Source organism: Nomascus leucogenys, chromosome 16, assembly GCF_006542625.1.
Source record: "Nomascus leucogenys isolate Asia chromosome 16, Asia_NLE_v1, whole genome shotgun sequence".
NCBI lineage: Eukaryota > Metazoa > Chordata > Mammalia > Primates > Hylobatidae > Nomascus > Nomascus leucogenys.
Genome location: NC_044396.1, coordinates 57,588,983 through 57,608,312, shown reverse-complemented (window position 1 = coordinate 57,608,312; position 19,330 = coordinate 57,588,983). Strand labels below are relative to the sequence as shown.

General features: G+C 37.0%; 1 protein-coding gene across 5 annotated transcripts in view; it reads right to left on the bottom strand.

Moving 5' to 3' along the window:
• ZFPM2 (zinc finger protein, FOG family member 2) overlaps window positions 1-19,330 on the bottom strand; it is a 480,290-nt gene that overhangs the window by 304,212 nt on the left and 156,748 nt on the right. The gene's annotated exons all lie outside the window — the stretch shown is intronic.

Sequence of the window (19,330 nt, the reverse complement as noted above, 5' to 3'; positions counted from 1 at the left end):
GATCTCGGCTCACTGCAACCTCTGCCTCCCGGATTCATGCGATTCTCCTGCCTCAGCCTCCGTAGTAGCTGGGATTACAGTCACGTGCCATCATGCCCAGCTAACTTTGTATTTTTAGTAGAGACAGGGTTTCTCCATGTTGGTCAGGCTGATCTCAAACTCCTGACCTCAGGTGATCTGCCCGCCTTGGCCTCCCATAGTGCTGGGATTACAGGCATGAGCCACCGTGCCCGGCCTGACTCCATCTCAAAAAAAAAAAAGAGTCACTTCAACTGCAGTGAGATCACCTTAAATAAAACGCTGGGCCTGTAGATACCACCTCAGCCAGAAGATTAAGTTCAACCTCACCAGAATAAGATCTACAAACATTGTCTGCTTCCTGACATGATGCACTGGGAAAGGCATATTATTTTTGTTTTATTCTTGCCCAAAACACATAACTTCAATCTAATCATGATAAAATATTAGAAACAAACCCAAATTTAGAGACAGTCTACTAGATATTCGAGTACCACTCTCCAAAAGTGTCTTGAAAGACAAGGAAGATTGAGGAACTGTTATAGATTGAGGTAAGAAGATACAAAACCACTGAACCACCAATGCTGGCTGGGCGTGGTGGCTCATGCCTGTAATCCTAGCGCTTTGGGAGGCCAAGGCAGGGGAATTGCTGGAGCTCAGAAATTCAAGACCCATCCTGGACAACATAGTGAGACCTCCCCCTACACCTCTAAAATAAATATATAAATAAATAAATAAATGTAAAAAAGATACAAAACCTAAATGTAATGCAATACTGTGAAGATCTTAGAATAGGGAAAGACATTCATAGGAGAAAAAATTCAGAAATCTGAATAAAGTCTGGAGTTTAGTTAATAGCATTGTATCAATGTTAATTCCTTGCTTTTTTGTAATCCTAATATGGCTATGTAAAATGATAATATTAGAAGAAGCTGGGTCTGAAGTATGGGAACTCTTTGTACTATTTTTGCTACTTTTCTGTAAGCCTAAAATTATTTCCAAACAAAAAGTTAAACAAAAATAGTGGTGTGATCAAAATACATAGGCTGTGATTAAGAAGTTCAGTGAAACTATAAAACTGGTGGCATCAGGTTTTCAAGAGTAAGAATAACCTTAAGTTAAAACTCCAAGGATGGCAAACAGTCAATACCCATTTCTTTTTCTTCTTTAGAAAAAAACCATGAAATGTTAACTGACAAAAATGGCACCCACAATAAAAGCCTCCTGTTTTGCAGCTGATGTGGACTAAAGACTGAGAGGAAGTAGAGATATCCTTAAAAGGAGGAAGAGAATCAAATAAAATAAATTCCTACCTATGGATATTTATAAGGCAGGAACAAGCAAGCAAGCAAACTAACAAACTTCTACAAGCAAAAGCAAATATTTAAAGGTTAAGAAACATGTCAAATAAATTGGTGGAAGATTCACAAAAAAATGGCAATCTATACATTCCAATGTATTCATTCTTTCCTGTATCAAGGGAACACATTTTTTTAAAAATTATACTGTAAGTTCCAGGGTACATGTGCACAACGTGTAGGTTTGTTACCTACGTATACATGTGCCATGTTGGTGTGCTGCACCCAGGGAACAAATGTTTACTAAGCCAAGGACTATATATTTTGTCAATGACATTTAGATTAATAAAATGTAATTGCTGTCCTCCAGGAGATTAAGATGTGGTGAAGAAGAGGGACACACAAACGAATGACTAAAAAGTAAACAAGATGATCAAGGCTTTGATAAACAGAAGACTGGTGGGACCTAGCAATGGCTAAAGGTAGGTCAGGAATGGGCAAACTACAGCCTGTGGGCCAAATCTCAACCACTGCCTTTTTTTGTACAGCTATCAGCTAAGAGTAGTTTTATATGTTTAAGTAGTTTTTAAAACAGTAGAAGATTAATATTTCATGATATGTGAATATTATATAAAATTCAAATTTCTATGTCCACAAATAAAGTTTTGAATTTCATCAGTAAAAATTTTGTGGACATTTGTTTTTCTGTTTCATTATATAAGAACCAACATGGTATCTTTTGTTTGCCTTTTGGCCTAAAAACCTAAAATATTTACTATATGGACTCAGACAGAAAAAGGTTGCCAATCCTGCCCTAAGCCATCAGAATTCTGTACATCCGAATTCTTGTTAAAACACAGATTGCTTGGTTCTTCACGCTGAGTTTTTGACTCTGTAAGTCTGGGATGGTACCTAAGAGTTTTCTAACAAGTTCCCAGATAATGCTGTTACTGCTGGTCTGGAGACCACACTTCGAGAATCAGTAACTTAGTTATTATCTTCTTCAAAGGACAATGGAAGATGTCAAGGATATAGATGGAGTAACAAGACACTCTAGGCAGAGAGCATATGGAAAGGAAGGCATGGACATGGCATAGTCCAATATGGTAAATTCAAAGGGAAAAATGATGACAGCCCTTATGAAAGCAAAAGCACCTAGGGATAAAGACAGATACAAGAGAGGAGAGAGACAACGTCTGCAGAATTAGGTGTGGGAGGTATCCAAGAGTGGAGGATGACACCTGGGTCTTAGGCGTGCGGAATGGATAGATGGTGATGGTTTCCATGGAAAAGTGTAATGCAAAAGGAGTAGTTGATTTGGAAGGACAGCTGCAAAATTCACTTTCAGATATGTTGAGTTTCAGATTATATATATATATATATATACTTTTGGTGGCAGCTTAAATGTGAGCTAAAGCTACATATTTGGAAGTCACTGACCTAGTGACACCTCAGATATGGGTGAGATCACCAGGAAGCATGCACACGCTGAGTAGAAGACAAGCCTGAAGGCAGAATCTTAGGCAATACCCACATTAAGGAGGCTTCAAGGGCATGGGAAGAGAAGGCCAACCCCAACAATATGAAGATAGTTTCGAGAAGTTGTTTTGGTTGTTTTGGAGGTTGGAGAAGTCAAGCAATAAGTAGTCCTTGGGTTTGACAGGCAAAATAATTCCTAAAATTGAGAACTGTGTTACTGCAGCATGGGGATAATTAGGAGAAAATATAGAGGAAAAAATAGGAGGATACTTTTTATAAGGCTAGCTGTAACAGAAAAGAGAGACAAAAGACTGTGGTTAGAAGCAACGTAAGATATGTCAGTGGACAGATTAACTGCTTGTCTGACTATTGATAGGTCTATCTATCTATGGGAGACATACTGTTAAGAGTTTAAAGTAAAAGGTAATGGTTTGGAATACCATAGCAGGGCCAGAGTGCTATAACTGGCAAGTGGAACTGAGACCAAGGTGGGAGAATCTGATAACCACAGTGCACAGACTTTAGTGTTTGTCACAACCGGATGATGTCATCAAGTGACATCACAGTTGGAGCAAAAGAAGTACTTCTCTTATCACTTGCAGTGTGTGTTGTATAGCATGTGGTACAAGATTGTCTAAATCTCAAGGCATAAAGTGTAAAAAGTTGTGGACTTCATCATCTTGCTTCAAGGGTTTAGTCTGGAAATAACTGTCACTTTCAAATACCTGCGTTTCCAAAAAAGATTCTGATGCTTTCCATATCCCACTGCCAGAATTTCCAGCAGCACCTCCAAGAAACATTTTTCTTTGTTCACAGACAGCTGCTAAGTTATATTTGGGGGTGCTGAAAGAAACAGAAGCTCAGAACGTCATATGAGGCCAAGCTAATAACTGGAAGTCCTAAGATCAACCCATATTCTGTATGAACAAACTTTTAATTTGCAATGAAAGTCATTAAGAGAAAATAATTAAATTTATAGCATTTCCAAAGCCAGACATATTTAATCACATTTAACTCCTACCATATTATTTCTTATACATGCTGCTTCCACAATGGGGAAGTAATAGAGGTCTCAAGTCAACTTAGAGTCTAACAAAACTGAGTCAATTACAAAATATACAAAAAATACTACATTAATTTAGGAAGCAAATACATTGAGCATTCCTAACTACTGCAAATACAGGGCATTAATTACTATATATTTGTATATTATATTTTACTTTGCAGTATCAAAAATGTAGGTTGCATTTTACAAATATAAAATCTATGAAAATTCTCATTTATAGTTATTTACATTAAAAGCAGAACAGAAGTTTTGCATCTAATTATAATCATTACTAATCAGTATTGTTCGATGAGGATTTATATGGCAGGAATTTTATGTGTACTATTACATTTACTACTCAAAACCTCTATTAAATGAATATAATTACTTCCTTGAGCTGAGCAAAGCTGTAAGCAAATAGTAAAATCTCACACTATTTCTTTACACTGATGGTACTAAAATACTTCTTACCTTTGTTGTACTTGACAGACACTTTGTTTGGCCTTTATGTGTAGGGCAATTTTCTCTCGTGTATCATTTTCCCAAGAAGCAATATATGTATTTTTTCTTCTTAAGAAGTGAAACAAATGTCTAAGCATTTTGTACAAAATAGCATTTTTTCAGGTTTATATATTTTAGAAAGTTCAATACTATTTTTTCAGTACTAGAGATAATCTGGGATTTGGGCAGCAATTACCTTTAGTGGAGTTTCAATGTCAAAGTATGTAAAGTTGGAGAAATACATATGTAATTGGCATACAGAAAATCAGCATGTGGAAATTCTATATCCTTAAAAAGCACAAACAATGGATGCAGTTGTGGAGACTAGTGTTTTAAGATGAATTATAATTACTGTCGAATGTAGAGCTTACAAATGCACAGTAAAACAGCAAACATATTTGACTTTCTTTGTTTTAACACAGTTTGTTAAATTGATTTATCTCTTCCATAAGGATTATTGTTGATGTTTGTAGGTTTTGAAAAACTGGAACTACTACAATAATTACCTATAAAGAAGAATTGAGAATGAGTCTAAAATTATAAGAGATGAAGGACATTTGCAATTGAGCTTGGAATTCAAAAAGTGTAATGACTTGTGTTGTATTTCCAACAAATATTTCATTTTAATTAAAAATCAGGCTTTTAAGTTTCATATGTTTAAATACTATAAATCATAATACATTCTTTTAAAAAAATCAATTTTTGCATATTATCTATAACCACTAAGTCACTCTTACCAAAGAACATTTTTTACAAGGTAGATATAAGGCAATAAATCCACTATTCTATCCTGTCCTTCTGGCACTTAGAGTTAAGGGAAAAAAATAGAAAATCTTCAAAAATTATTTGGATGTAAGTAGCCCAATTCCACATATAAAACATACAGCTATTCTTTCTTTTTCCACCATTAATTACAGACAAATTCATCTTTCTCTTGTGAAGTCTGAAGTTTGTTGTTATTATTGTTAGATGAGTTGTATTCAAACTCCAACAACAACAACAAAAAAGATGAGGCCAACATTGAAATTCATCTCACAGTCCGGAATTTACTTAACGGCCAGCCTGTGCACTGTGATAAACGGAATGATGATCCGGCAACACGTCTTTATCCATGGTTTGCTTTAATTAACGCCGGCTTGTTTGTTGAAAAGATGATTAATATGCCAATGAAAATTGCATAATTGAATACCACAACACTGGCACAATCAGAAAGACACATGCAGTTTTTTGATTAACATTTATTATTATTATTATTATTATTATTATTGTGCTTTTTAATGTACTCTTCTCACTATGAAATGATGCAGTTCTTTGACCAAGAGGTGAAAGGAAACAGGGCTGAGGGCAGGATACTTCATGAGCAAGAGTAAAATACAATGTGGCTTAATCAGAGTGAAACAGTTCTTTGGTTGAAATGGTCTTCAGAATTTCAGATTGCAGGCAATTTCCAATTAAATATACATGCCATCCAAATATAAAAGAGTGTTACTGTGGGTGATGACAGAAGATTTTTTAAAAAAATAAATATTTCTAAAAACAAGATGTTTGCATAATATCAAGAAGAGTGGCCTTGGGATTTATATCTTTGATATAAAGATGACCTTTTAAAATTATCACTATTTCAATAGTAAAATTTTGAGTACATATTTTTAAATATTGTCCTTTAAAAGCCTTATTTTTCATTAGTTATATGTTAGAAAATGCTTTCAGTGTATGATCTTAAGATATGCAAGTACTGTATTTTGTACACAACATTTTATATTAGATTGGAAGTTTTATTTTTAATTTCATTCATTCAAGCACTTATTCACTCAGCCATGTCCATGGGCCTGGCTGTATGCTTCCTACTTACAATTTAAACATATATAAGAAAGTATTCCTGCCTTCAAATTGCTCATTTTAGAAATATGAAAATAAAATACTACAACAAAAGTTGGATTTTCTATCTTCAGAATTAGCTCAATATCACTTGTTTAAATATAACATTGATAACCAAATACATATATGTGCAAAATGTATGTAAGCATAGTTATACCTTTGAAGTTTTAGGCAACAATAGCTGTGGCCTGTCTATCTGCTACACCAACAAACAAAAAGGACTATCATTCTGGACTACAGATTTTTAGTGGTTCTCTATTGCTGTTTATGTAGAAATAACTCCATATAGCATTTAAAAAATTATAAAAATGGAAAGCTTTTGCCAGAAAGTAGTTTATAAATGATAACACCATCTCAGTTTAGAAATAAACTCAAATGAATAAAAATAAACATTTGATAAAATTTTAAACTTGCTAGGATATCATTTTTTTTTTTTTTTGAGACAGAGTCTCGCTCTGTCGCCCAGGCTGGAGTGCAGTGGCGCGATCTTGGCTCACTGCAACCTCCGCCTCCTGGGTTCAAGCGATTCTCCTGCCTCAGCCTCCTGAGTAGCTGCGATTACAGGTGCCCGCCACCACGCCCGACTAATTTTTGTATTTTTAGTAGAGACGGGGTTTCACCATGTTGGTCAGGCTGGTCTTGAACCCCTGACCCCGTGATCCACCCGCCTTGGCCTCCCAAAGTGCTAGGATTACACGCATGAGCCACCCACGCCTGGCAGGACATCATTTTTTAAAAATAATCTACTATAAAAAGCTACGCAAAAATCATATGAGGTAATTAGTTGTGAGTCCCCTTTGTTAAAATCTTCAGAAGCTTGACTTATTTTGAAAATATAAGTGTAAGAATTTGATAGAGCAATTCGAATTTCTTATGATTTTAGTTAAGAATGAGAAAACAACTCTTAAAATACAGCTTTTTTGGTTCAGGCACAGTGGCTCACGTCTGTAATCTCAGCACTTTGGGAGGCCAAGGCAGGTGGATCACCTGAGATCAAGAGTTTGAGACCAGCCTGGCCAACATGGTGAAACTCCATTTCTACTAAAATTACAAAAATTAGCCAGGCATGGTGGCACGCACCTGCAATCCCAGCTACTTGGGAGGCTGAGGCAGGACAGTTGCATGAACCCATGAGGCAGAGGCTGCAGTGAGCTGAGATCATGCCACTGCACTCCAGCCTGGGCAACAAAGTGAGACTCCATCTCAAAAAAAAAAAAAAAAAATATATATATATATATATGTAACTATAAATATATATATAACATTTTATATATATGAAACTTTTTCTTGTCATAATGAATGATAAAATGATATCATCTTATTACTGACATTATTTGGCAAATTTCTTCTAAATAGAGAATATTTAGCACAGGATTTTTCTCTGATTGCTGAAAATATGACTATGCGGTGACACAGTGGCAGTGGTGGCCTCTGTTCTCCCTACTGTGGACTCAACTACAGTGCCCTTTAGAAATGTACTGCTATATTATACCTTCATGGGAAAGTCATGAATATACTTTCAATGGCATCAAAACCAAATGCATCAATTCAGATTAACTTATGAATATTACAGGTAGTTCTTAAGGTTCTTAAGGTGTTAATATCATTATGATATTAAAACACTTGAAACAGAAGAAAATGAGTTTTCCAATGGAAAATAATGTTTAAAACTAAAATACATAAAGGACCCGGACAGGTCAAGTCTTCCTTAAGAGAGAAAATGGCCTCCAACATTGGAAGACAGTTAGAGATCTGAGAGGCCTGGTTTGTTCACAAAGAATCTCTGTTCCTCCAATTCTTTTACTTTGGGCCAGTTACTTAACCTTTCTTTTATTTTTTGAGATGGAGTCTCGCTCTGTCACCCAGGCTGGGGTGCAGTGGTGCAATCTCGGCTCACCGCAACCTCCGCCTCTTGGGTTGGAGCAATTCTTCTGCCTCAGCCTCCTGAGAGCTGGGACTACAGGTGCGCGCCACCACGCCCAGCTAATTTTTGTATTGTTTTTTAGTGGAGACAGGGTTTCACCATATCGTCCAGGCTGGTCTTGAACTCCTGACCTTGTGATCCACCTGCCTCAGCCTCCCAAAGTGCTGGGATTACAGGCGTAAGCCACGGTGCCCTGCTGTTACGTAACCTTTCTAAGCCTGTGTTTCCTATTCTGCAAAATGAAAATAATGAAGATCCAAATGTTGCAGAAATTATTTACTCTATTTGCCCACACTCATCTTCCTAACAAGCAGCCACTGAATGGAAATGCAAGGTTGAAGATAATGGAACAACAAAATGGAATGAAGCTAGATTCTTCCTAATTCTGGAACTGTCAATACATCATGGACTGCTTATTCTAAACTCCATATACATTAAGAAAGATAACCTTTCGTATATAAGCCAACGTTATTTTGGGATTTTGTTCACTTGCAGTTGAAACAAATATTAACTGGTGTCCCTAATGAAAACTGTGAACTTCGATTGATTATGATGTGTCAATGCAGATTCATCAATTGTAACAAATGTACCATCGTGGTGGGGGATCTCAATAATGGGAGGGTTGTATATATGTTGGGGCAGAGGTACATGGGATGCTTTTGTACCTTCACTCTCAATTTTGCTGTAAAACTAAAATGACTCTAAAAAATAAAGACATGACATATAGCTAGCTAGCTAGCTAGATAGACAGACTTTATAGGGTTAAAGTAACAAATTAAATAAGAAAATGTGTATAGGTCATTTAGCACAGTGCCAAACACTTAATTACTTAATAAAACCTGGGCAAATGTAGTAGATGATGATAATGATGACGATGATGATGATGGTAATAATCTCCTGATTCATTTCATTTATTCTATAGAGTTTTTTTTAATTCCTGTTATGTGCCAGATACTGTTCTAGTGCAGAGCTTGGTAATATCTGGCCCTCCATCTGCTTTTGTAAACAAAGTTTCACTGGAACACATTCATGTCTATTAATTTATGAATGGTCTACTGCTGCATTTGCACAACAGTGTCAAAGTTTACACTCCATAAGTAGCCCTTTACAGAAATCATTTGCTGATTCTGTAAATCGTGTTCTGTAGAACCATGGAGTTTGCATTCTAATGGGGAAAACAGACAATGAATAAATTAAAACTTAGATGTATAATATGACATATTGTGGCTGGATATGGTGGCTCACACCTGTAATCCCAATACTTTGGGAGGCCGAGGCAAGAGGATAGCTTGAGCCCAAGAATTCAACACCAGCCTGGGCAATATGGGAAGACCCCATTTCTTCAAAAAATGTTTAAAAGCAGCCGGGCATGGTGGTGCACACCTGTAGTCCCAGCTACTTGAGTAAGGAGGCTGCAGTGGGAGGATCGCTTGAGCCCAGGAGGTCCAGGCTACAGTGAGCCATGATTGCACCACTGCACTCCAGCTTAGGTGGCAGAGAGAGACTCTGTCTCAAAAATAAAAATATAATATAATACACTACATATAAGCTTTTAAAAATCCACTTAGAAGGTGAATTAAGAAGCTATGAAAGCACCAAAAACCAAGAGGAGGGGGTACCTGACAAGCCACTGTGAGTACTTCATCAGACTTGTGAGTTTATCCTAATTGTGAAGATAGGCAAATAGACTATCAAAAGCATACATATTTAAATATTAGCGTAATGTGACTAGATCCCTAATTTTGATCACAACCTTGCTAAGCATCCAACTGATAATTAGACTTCTCATATGGCTTGCTTACAGAGGAAAAAAGTATAATCAAAAGACTAACTTGAATCTCTGGTCCATCTGACAAATGTATTTTTCATTGCAAATAAATAAACTGGGACCTTATACACATCAATCTCTTTGAGCTTTGTCTTTATCTGTCAATATCCCTGAATCTGAAATTTCTCTAGATTGCTATATACCCACTCAATTCAGTTAAAAAATCATTTCTTATATGATGTAAATTTCAGTGATGTTCTTTTCCTGCACAGTTTGGTGTTGATAGCAAAGGACCCCAACGTGAGTCTAAAAACCTAATGTCCCTTTCCCTATTTCTGAAAATACAAGCAAATACCTAGGACAGTTATCAAGACAGTTATCGGGAACAATCTTCCAAGGGCAAAAACATTTCAACCCTCCAAAGTTTTAGAAGGAAAAAAAAATATATGGGCTCCTTTGTTAGGCCAAATTGATTAAAACACACAAACACACAGCATACACACACAAACAGACACCATACTCACACAAACAAGGTAACTTCTTTTGAGAACATTGTTCAGGTTAAGTTCAAAGAGAAGTCATTCATAATACATATATTAAGAAAAGTCACGCATCATGTTTCAAGTAGCAACACTAAATTATTAGGACTAGACATCCAATAAGATGCTTACTGAGTAATAGGGCCCATTCCATAAGGTTCAAGTGACTTCTTAGGAGATTATCGCCTCCTCACTTATAGAAGTAGGATTATGAGTCAAGCAGAAGGAAGAATGACAACCAGAACGATCCATTTCTGAAAAGCTTTTAAAAAGAGGCCTCCATTTTCTCATCTCCCGGCCAGCTTTTCATGTGAGTCATCCAAAGCTCAGGTGATAGATCTCTGTGTCATTGAACCTGCTCTAGTAACTAAATCGGGCCATGCTTAGCTAAATAGATGGTCAGCATAAGTCATAATTCACCGGTAATGCCTTAAATTTTTACAAAAAAAGAAGCTTAAGTCACTTCTTCTAGTTTTCCTCCTGTCATTTTGACAGTCCCTTTTCAGTCTCCTTGTCTGGATCCTCTTACCCTATCCTTCCTTAACTATCAAAGTTCTACAGAGTCCCTTCCCCCGAGTAGCCCACCTTTTCTTACTTGCTACTCTTATCTGTGTTTGCTCTTGAAATCTTTAACAAAGTCCTACAGCTTCTTTTAGAGTCTCTAGTTGCTCTTCCCTCTTCTCAGTCTCTGCTTCTCCTGCCTTGTTTCAAGTCCCCGTCATCTTTTGCCAAAATCATTGCTTTAGTCTCCTAACATCCAGGCTTACACCCCATTACATGGAGGCTACAATGGCAATCTTTCTTTCTTTCTTTTATAGAGATAGAACCTCGCTCTGTCACCCAGGTTGGAGAGCGGAGGCACGATCATAGCTCATTGCAGCCTTGAACTCCTAGACTCAACAGATCTCCTCCCTCAGCCTCCAGAGAACCCAGGACTGCAGATGTACTAGCCTGGTTAATTACAATGACAGCCTTTCTAAAAAACACATCGGACTTTGTTATTCTCACTCAATCAAAAAACAAACAAACAAACAAACAAGCAGTAACCTCTCAGTAACCTCTGGACTGATGCTGCCGCTCCCTGCAGGCTGGGTGTTGGACTCTGTCGTTGGTTACCCTGGGCATTTGAGGCTACATGTGGTCAATGATTAAGGCTTAGGCCCACATGACTTGCTGGAACTGAGGCCACTTCATGAAGCCAGGCCCTTCTATGGGCGATACTTACCAATGTATAAAGTTACCAGGGAAGCTTGTTTGTCTTGAACCGGGCTCTGGGCTTTAAGAGGTAAATTACACATGTTCTTCCTGAGAGAATGTCAGCATTGGCCCACTAGTCTGTCTTTATCAGGGTTTGGCTGTAGAATTTATATTGTCCTATCTCTGAGAATCCAAACCTCCTTTAATAAGTTGGGACCAAAAACACCCTAGGTTGGTAAACTTCCTAGAGCAAAGCTGACAAATAGAAAAGCTGCTCCAGAAAGATGTGTTCCCAAACCACCCACAATTTCCATAGATGAAGGCCCCCTAAGAAAAGCTCAGAACCCAAAGTTAGAAAACACAAAGATAAATACACAAATTCATCAGCCTAACAATAAAACAGGGACAGGTCCTTATAATCTTCTGGGGATGATAACAATAATAGTAGCCAATATTTACTGAGAAGTTACTAGGTGTCAGGCAGTATGGCACTATTCTAAGGATGTGTACTCATTAGTTAAACATCCATAGTAACTCAATGAGTAAATGAAATTATTTGCTTTGGCAGTTGAGGAAACTGATTAAAATTAATTAAAAAGATGCCAAAAATAGGTATATTTAAAATTATTAATGACTTAATAGGATTAATGAAAAAGTCCATAAGGGTATAACAAATCACTATTAAAACTAAAGTCCAATTAGAAAATATGAAATAAAATTTTTACAAATAAATATATTTAAATTAAAACCTCAGAGGAAAAATCGATTAGACTTAACTAACTAAACCATTGATTAGACTTAACTAATTTAAGTAGTTAAAAAATATTTATTAAGATACATGGAGAGCAGAATGAATAGTTTATATCTCAAACATGAATTCTAAAAGAAAAGAATATAGTGAAGAAATAGAAATATTTTGAAGAAATAATGTCTAAAGTTTTCTGAAATCGATGAATGAAATGAATCATTATATTTAGCAAACACAAATCTTAAAAAGATAAAAAATAAAGCCACACCTAGAAAGATCATATGCAACTGCAGAACATCAAAGTAAAAAAGATTTAAAAGTAATCAAAGAGGCCGGGCGTAGTGGCTCACACCTGTAATCCCAGCACCTTGGGAGGCCAAGGCCAGCGGATCACAGGGTCAGGAGATCGAGACCATCCTGGCTAACATGGTGAAACCCCGTCTCTACTAAAAATACAAAAAATTAGCCGGGCGTGGTGGCGGGCACCTGTAGTCCCAGCTACTCGGGAGGCTGAGGCAGGAGAATGGCGTGAACCTGGGAGGCGGAGCTTGCAGTGAGCCGAGATTGCGCCACTGGACAGAGCAAGACTCCACTTCCAAAAAAAAAAAGTAATCAAAGAGAAAAGACAGATGACTGACAAAAGAATTACAATTAATCTGACAATCTTTCCAGCAGCAAGAAAAGAAGCCAGAAAATAATAGAATTTTATCTTCAAAGATCTATGAGAAATCAACTGAACATAAACATTTTCTTTTTTTTTTGAGATGGACTACCACTGTGTCGCCCAGGCTGGAGGGCAGTGGCAGGATCTCAGCTCACTGCAACCTCTGCCTCCCGAATTCAAGTGATTCTCCTGCCTCAGCCTCCCTAGTAGCTGGGATTAGAGGTGCCTGCCACCACACCCAGCTAATTTTTGTATTTTTAGTAGAGATGGGGTTTCACCATGTTGGCCAAGCTGGTCTTGAACTCCTGACCTCAAGTGATCCACTTACCTCAGCTTCTCAAAGTGCTGGGATTACAGATATGAGCCACCGCACCCAGCTCAACTGAACATAAACTTTAATATAGCCAATTTATTATTCAACAGTGAGGTCTGAATAAAGTTTTTGTTTAGACCAAAAGGGCTGAGAATTTATTATTAAGAGAACATTGCAGAGGTAACTATTAATTTATTTCAAGAATAAGAAATTACAGGAGGCTGTGTGCCGTGGTTCATGCCTATAATCCTAGCACTTTTGGAGGTTGAGGTGGGATAATTGCTTGAGACCAGGAGTTTAAGACCAGCCTGGGCAACATAGCAAGATCCTGTTAAAATAAAGAAGGAAGGAAGGAAGGAAGGAAGGAAGGAAGGAAGGAAGGAAGGAAGGAAGGAAGGAAGGAAGGGAGGGAGGAGATAAGGGACAGAGGGAAGAAAGGAAGAGAAGGGGAAAGGAAAGGGGAAGTAAAGAAGGAAGGAAGGAAGGATGGAAGGAAGGAAAAAAAGATTAAAGAAATGAGATGCAAATATCAACAGTGAACAAGAATGCAGGTAAATAAGCAGATAAACAAAATAATGCATCTAAATAAATATTTCACATGTAATACAATAAGTGCAAATTTCTAAAATATTAGGAAACAAATTCATGTAAATAGGAGAGTGTCCTGGGTATTAAATGATTCTAAAGTCTGTGCATAGTTTGGAAAAAGACTATAGATGTTGAATAATGATAGATTTTGCTATGGTGGGAAATATCAAAATAAACATTTAAAGAAAACCACTAAAAAATAGAAATAAAATTTATGTCTGCTAAGTTGGTAGAGGGGAAAAAAGACATGTTTTAAAAGTTGACATAAAAGAAGTTTGTGAAAAGAAGGAAAAAGAATTTAAAAATGTGTATCATATTATATGGTAAAAATAAATAGAACTAGATCAGTAATCACAATAAATGCAAAGAGAAGTATCCAGTTAATGGACAAAGCATCTGAATTTAATTTTTTAAAAATCTGCCTGTATGCTACATTAATGAAGTACATCTAAAAAAGAAAAGAGGAAAAGGAATAGAGAAAGTGTATAGGAAAGATACTATATCAGAGTAAACAGAATTATAGCCAAAAAAAAATCACTATTAAGGATAGAGTAACTAGATAATTATTGAATTAATAATTCACTAGGAAATAAAAATTGACTTCTATGAACTTGATGGCATAGCCTTAAAACACATAAAATAAAAATACAGTGAATTACAAGAAAAAAGCTGACAAATCCATTGTCATAATGGAAGACAGAAATATACCTTTTGCCATAATTGGTAAATCAGGCAGAAATACATTAGACAATCTGATAACCAAATTGTTAATAATAAGGGATGCAGATTACTTCAGTGCATATATGTAATGTTGATAACTGCCCATTCACTCAGGCCCAAATCATTTACTCAGAAGTCAAATTCAAATTGAGATTTTTCTCATTATTTGTGGCAATAAGTTGCTGTTGTTGCTGATGATGTTATTTTGAGCTTGAATTTGTGGTCCAACACACACTATCTTGTGTTAGTTTGTGACTGCATCCAAAACTGACAGTCTGGTCTGGCCTAAATAGAGGTCAATCCAATAAAGGGATTGCTGTCTGGTTCTTACCTGGATATCAACTACATGCTAACTTACCTACTTAAGATACATTCTTACTATATTAATACCATTCACTTAACAGACACATTGGTGGTTGCTCAACTGAACATTTGGGAGGGACTTGTGTCCCTCCCAAATTCCTATGTGGAAGCCCTAATTCCCACTGTGGCAGTATTTGAATATAGGGCCTTTACAGAAGCAATTATGGTTAGATTATTAGTTCAAAAAGTTAGGAGTCTGATCCAATAGGATTAGAGTCCTTATAAGGGGAGAAAGAGAAACTAGAGCTCCCATCTTTCCGTGTGCACAAACAGAAAAGGCAAGTGTGCACACAGCTAGAAGGTGGCCATCTGCAAGCCAGGAAGGGAGCCCCCACCACCAACCAGACCATGCTGGCACCTGATCTTGGGCATCCACCCTCCAGAACTGTGAGAAAATAAATTTCAGTTGTTTTAAGCCACACAGTCCAAGGAATTTTGTTATAGAAGCTCAAGCAGATTAATACAGTAGAGCAAAACAAATAGAGAAAATTAAGGGAAGCAATATAGCCCAAATTTTTGTTTTTTAGAAATATTCTTACGCTGAAAGTATGATGTGACAGGCTCTCCCACTATGATGTAACATGTTATCCTAGCCCGCACTAAACCACTTTTACTCTGACCTTTGTGACCAATTTTGTGAACTGGATTTTTAAAAAATGTAATCCCGGCCAGGTGAGGTGGCTCACACCTGTAATCCCAGCACTTTGGGAGGCTGAGATGGGTGGATCACAAGGTCAGGAGTTCAAGACCATCTTGGCTAACACGGTGAAACCCCATCTCTACTAAAAATACAAAAAATTAGCTGGGCATAGTGGTGGGTGCCTGTAGTCCCAGCTACTCGGGAGGCTGAGGCAGGAGAATGGCGTGAACCCGGGAAGCGGAGCTTGCAGTGAGCCGAGATCCTGCCACAGCACTCCAGCCTGGGAGGCAGAGCGAGACTCCGTCTCAAAAAAAAAAATGTAATCCCACAGTGCCATCATTCCCTAATTCAGGAAACACATATTGCCTGCAGTTATAACTTAAAATATTTCTTCTCCCTGCAAAGGGCTCTTTTCAACTTTTGCAGAATATGCCTTTTTTTCTTGGATTAATTTTAATTCTAGTTCAGTAGTCCACCCTTGTATGAGTTCAATAAATAGTTTTTGATTAAAGAGGAAAATATAAGTCTAGTTGGCATTAAGGGTTTGCTAAAAGGAAAGAGTAGAAATTGCTTGCACATTACATAACTGACTTTCTCTGCGGTAGCACATGCACCTGGACTCTACAATGATACTGGTGACAATACCTGAGATTGTTTAGATATAGTTATATTTGTAGGTGCAGAGTTGTGCAATATAACTGCTGTGTAAGTGGAAGATACGTGCATGAATGCAGGCATAGGAAGATGAAATGATTCTGAAAGGAAGAAAGAAGTGGCAAATTAGATAAGGTACCAATGCTCCCTGGGTAAATGCTGCTCTTTTCTTTCAAGCACCATGCAGTTCAGAAACCTGAGCATAAGATATATATATGGCTGCTCTCTACTCCCCTGTGAACCATGAAGCAGAATTTAAAATTTCCATTAGTCAAATGAAGCTAAGAGCAGCTACCTATGAGAAAAGCAATGGCAAGAAAACAATGTACTACCATAATCACCCACTCTCAAAAGATTATCACAGCAATAACTGAGCTTATAGCTGGTGGTTACCTACCACTATTTGATGCTTAACGGGGAGTTCAAGTGACTCACTAGCATTTCAATTCTTTGATCTATGCAATGTAATAAAAACAGCATTGAAACAGAAAAATACTTTAACATAGCATGATATCTGATACATAGAAAAATTGGTCAAATTTTACATTACAGATCTGGCAAAGGACTAGCTATTATTTAAAAAAAATGTTCACCAAGCCTGAAGTCATAATTTTTGTAAACATGTTTCATAACATATCCCAGGTTATAGAAAACCAATATTGTAGATTCTCTCAGACAAATAAGCTTCTAATGGCCTTTACTTCCTGAAATAATAAACATTCTTTCACTTCCAGTAACAATGGAGCCAATGAGCTGCAAAAATAGAAATGCAACAAGTTTTTCCAACAATTTCCTCCTTGTTTATAATGGCTGACTCCTAATCATTGTTCCTCAAAAATGGTGGTATTAAATATTTCGCTGGTTAGACAGACTTTAACTAAAGTGTATTTATCTTAAAACTAATTATAGACATTACCACATTATGTAAATGTTTTGGAAGAATTTGCACATTTTGAGCCACTACCTGCTGTGTACAAGGTGCAGAATCAGAAGCCAGAAAGGAGTAACATGACTTTTTTAAAAAAGTATCTGCCCTCAAGTATGTTACAGTCTTAAAAAGAAACAATGTTTACTAGGAAAAAAATAAAATGACAGGTTTTACAGACAATAGAAATATCTATTTCTGCCAGTTCTGAAGGATAGTAAGAGGGAAATAAAATGAAACACCTGCATGTCTTGTTAGTTTTCTCGTAATGACATGAGCTTCCACAAATCGGTCTGAATGTAAACTTCAATTAGAATATGCTAACATTGAGTCAATGTAAAATTAACCTCAGAATAAGACAAATCAGAGACTTTACCATTGTCAGCTAAGATCATGATACAAAATTCAGGATTTTATGACCTGTGAGAACAACACTTAAAAGAGAAAGTTATACTTTCTGTAAAAAATATTTCTGTATTTTTCTAGACTATACATTGCATTATCATGAAAAGCAACCAGTAAAGAAATAAAAATTCATGTATTATCTTTAGTCCCTTCTTTATTCTCAGTAAAATGTTTTGGGGCTCGAAACTGAGGATATACTTTAGTAGCGTTCCACGAAATCCTCAGCCAGAGGGGTATCCTTGCTAAAGTGGGACAACTGAATACTGATTAGGAGTTTGAAGAAGCCATGTCTTCCAAGGCAGTGCTTCTCACACCCAAGCGGGTGGTCAGCAGAATGACCAGAGACAGTTTAGGAAACAGATGCTTATGAAAAATGTCTTTATTAATATTTACAGAGAAGAGACTTGCAAATCTATAGTTCTCTGTGTCTCTAAGGTACTTCCCAGTACTAACACTCTTATTTAACTCAGATTTTATGAAACATAAAGGTCTGTGCCATTAGGAAGCCTCAAACTACAAGGATGAGTGACAAAGCCCTGCTCCCAGCCCGCTCGGATAATTCCCAGAAGGAATCAGGACCATTAGGAGATGTATTAGTTTAGCTAACCCTGGCTCTGGCATTTTAAGTATAGGTCCAGTCTCACCAGGTCTTGGAGAGAGTAGAAGACAATCACTTCTTTTGACACATTCCATTCCTATAAAGTTGGATAAGTAGAAATTTGCATTTTCAACGTCCAAATAGCATTTTTTCAGTACAATTTACATAGGAAGTTCAACATATATTATCATTCAATCATCACATCAGTTTTAACCCATGTTGATGTTAGTAAATGAGAAAACACTACACTAGAGAAGCCAAAGCAATCATCCAAACCGCACAGTCAGAAAGTATTGGGGCTGGATGCTGCCACTTGAACTCAAGTGTGTGAGCTTCCATTCCCATGGTCAGCGGCATTTAAGATGGAAGATGTCTAATGAGGAAAACAATGAAGTAGAGTTATGTCAAATGACTCATTGTTGCTTTGCAAATTTGGATCAGAATTCCATGTTCCCAGACTTGAAAAATTTCATTTCCCCTGGAGCCAATTTTAAACAATCCTTATCACTGAAGTAATTGCACTGTGCATGAAGGAAAAAAGTGATGAATACAACCCTTAATCCTGAGTGACCTGAAGCAGAAAACTCAGAGTAGTAGGATAATGGAAAGAAGACTTTAAAGTAAGTTAGAGACTCAGTTTCTAGGCCCAGTTATTCAAACTCATTATATAACCTTGAAAAAGGCATGCAAGTTATTTGGATCTAAGTTTCCACCTCGGTAGAATGGAAGATCCATTACCTAATACAAATGCACATGAAACATTGTCATGCTATCTTTCTCAGGATCGTTACTAACAACTATGTTTTAGGAGAGGATATGGTTAGAAAATCATTAGGTATTATTCTATAAAAGGATTTTATTTTTTTTCCACTCACAAACTACTATTAATATTTAATTTGGTAAATCTTATGGTGGATAGCTTTAAATTACCTGCCCACATGATTGATATCATGTGGGGCACGGTGGCTCACGCCTGTAATCCCAGCAATTTGGGAGGCTGAGGCGGGTGGATCACGAGGTCAGGAGTTTGAGACCAGCCTGACCAACATGGTGAAACCCCGTCTC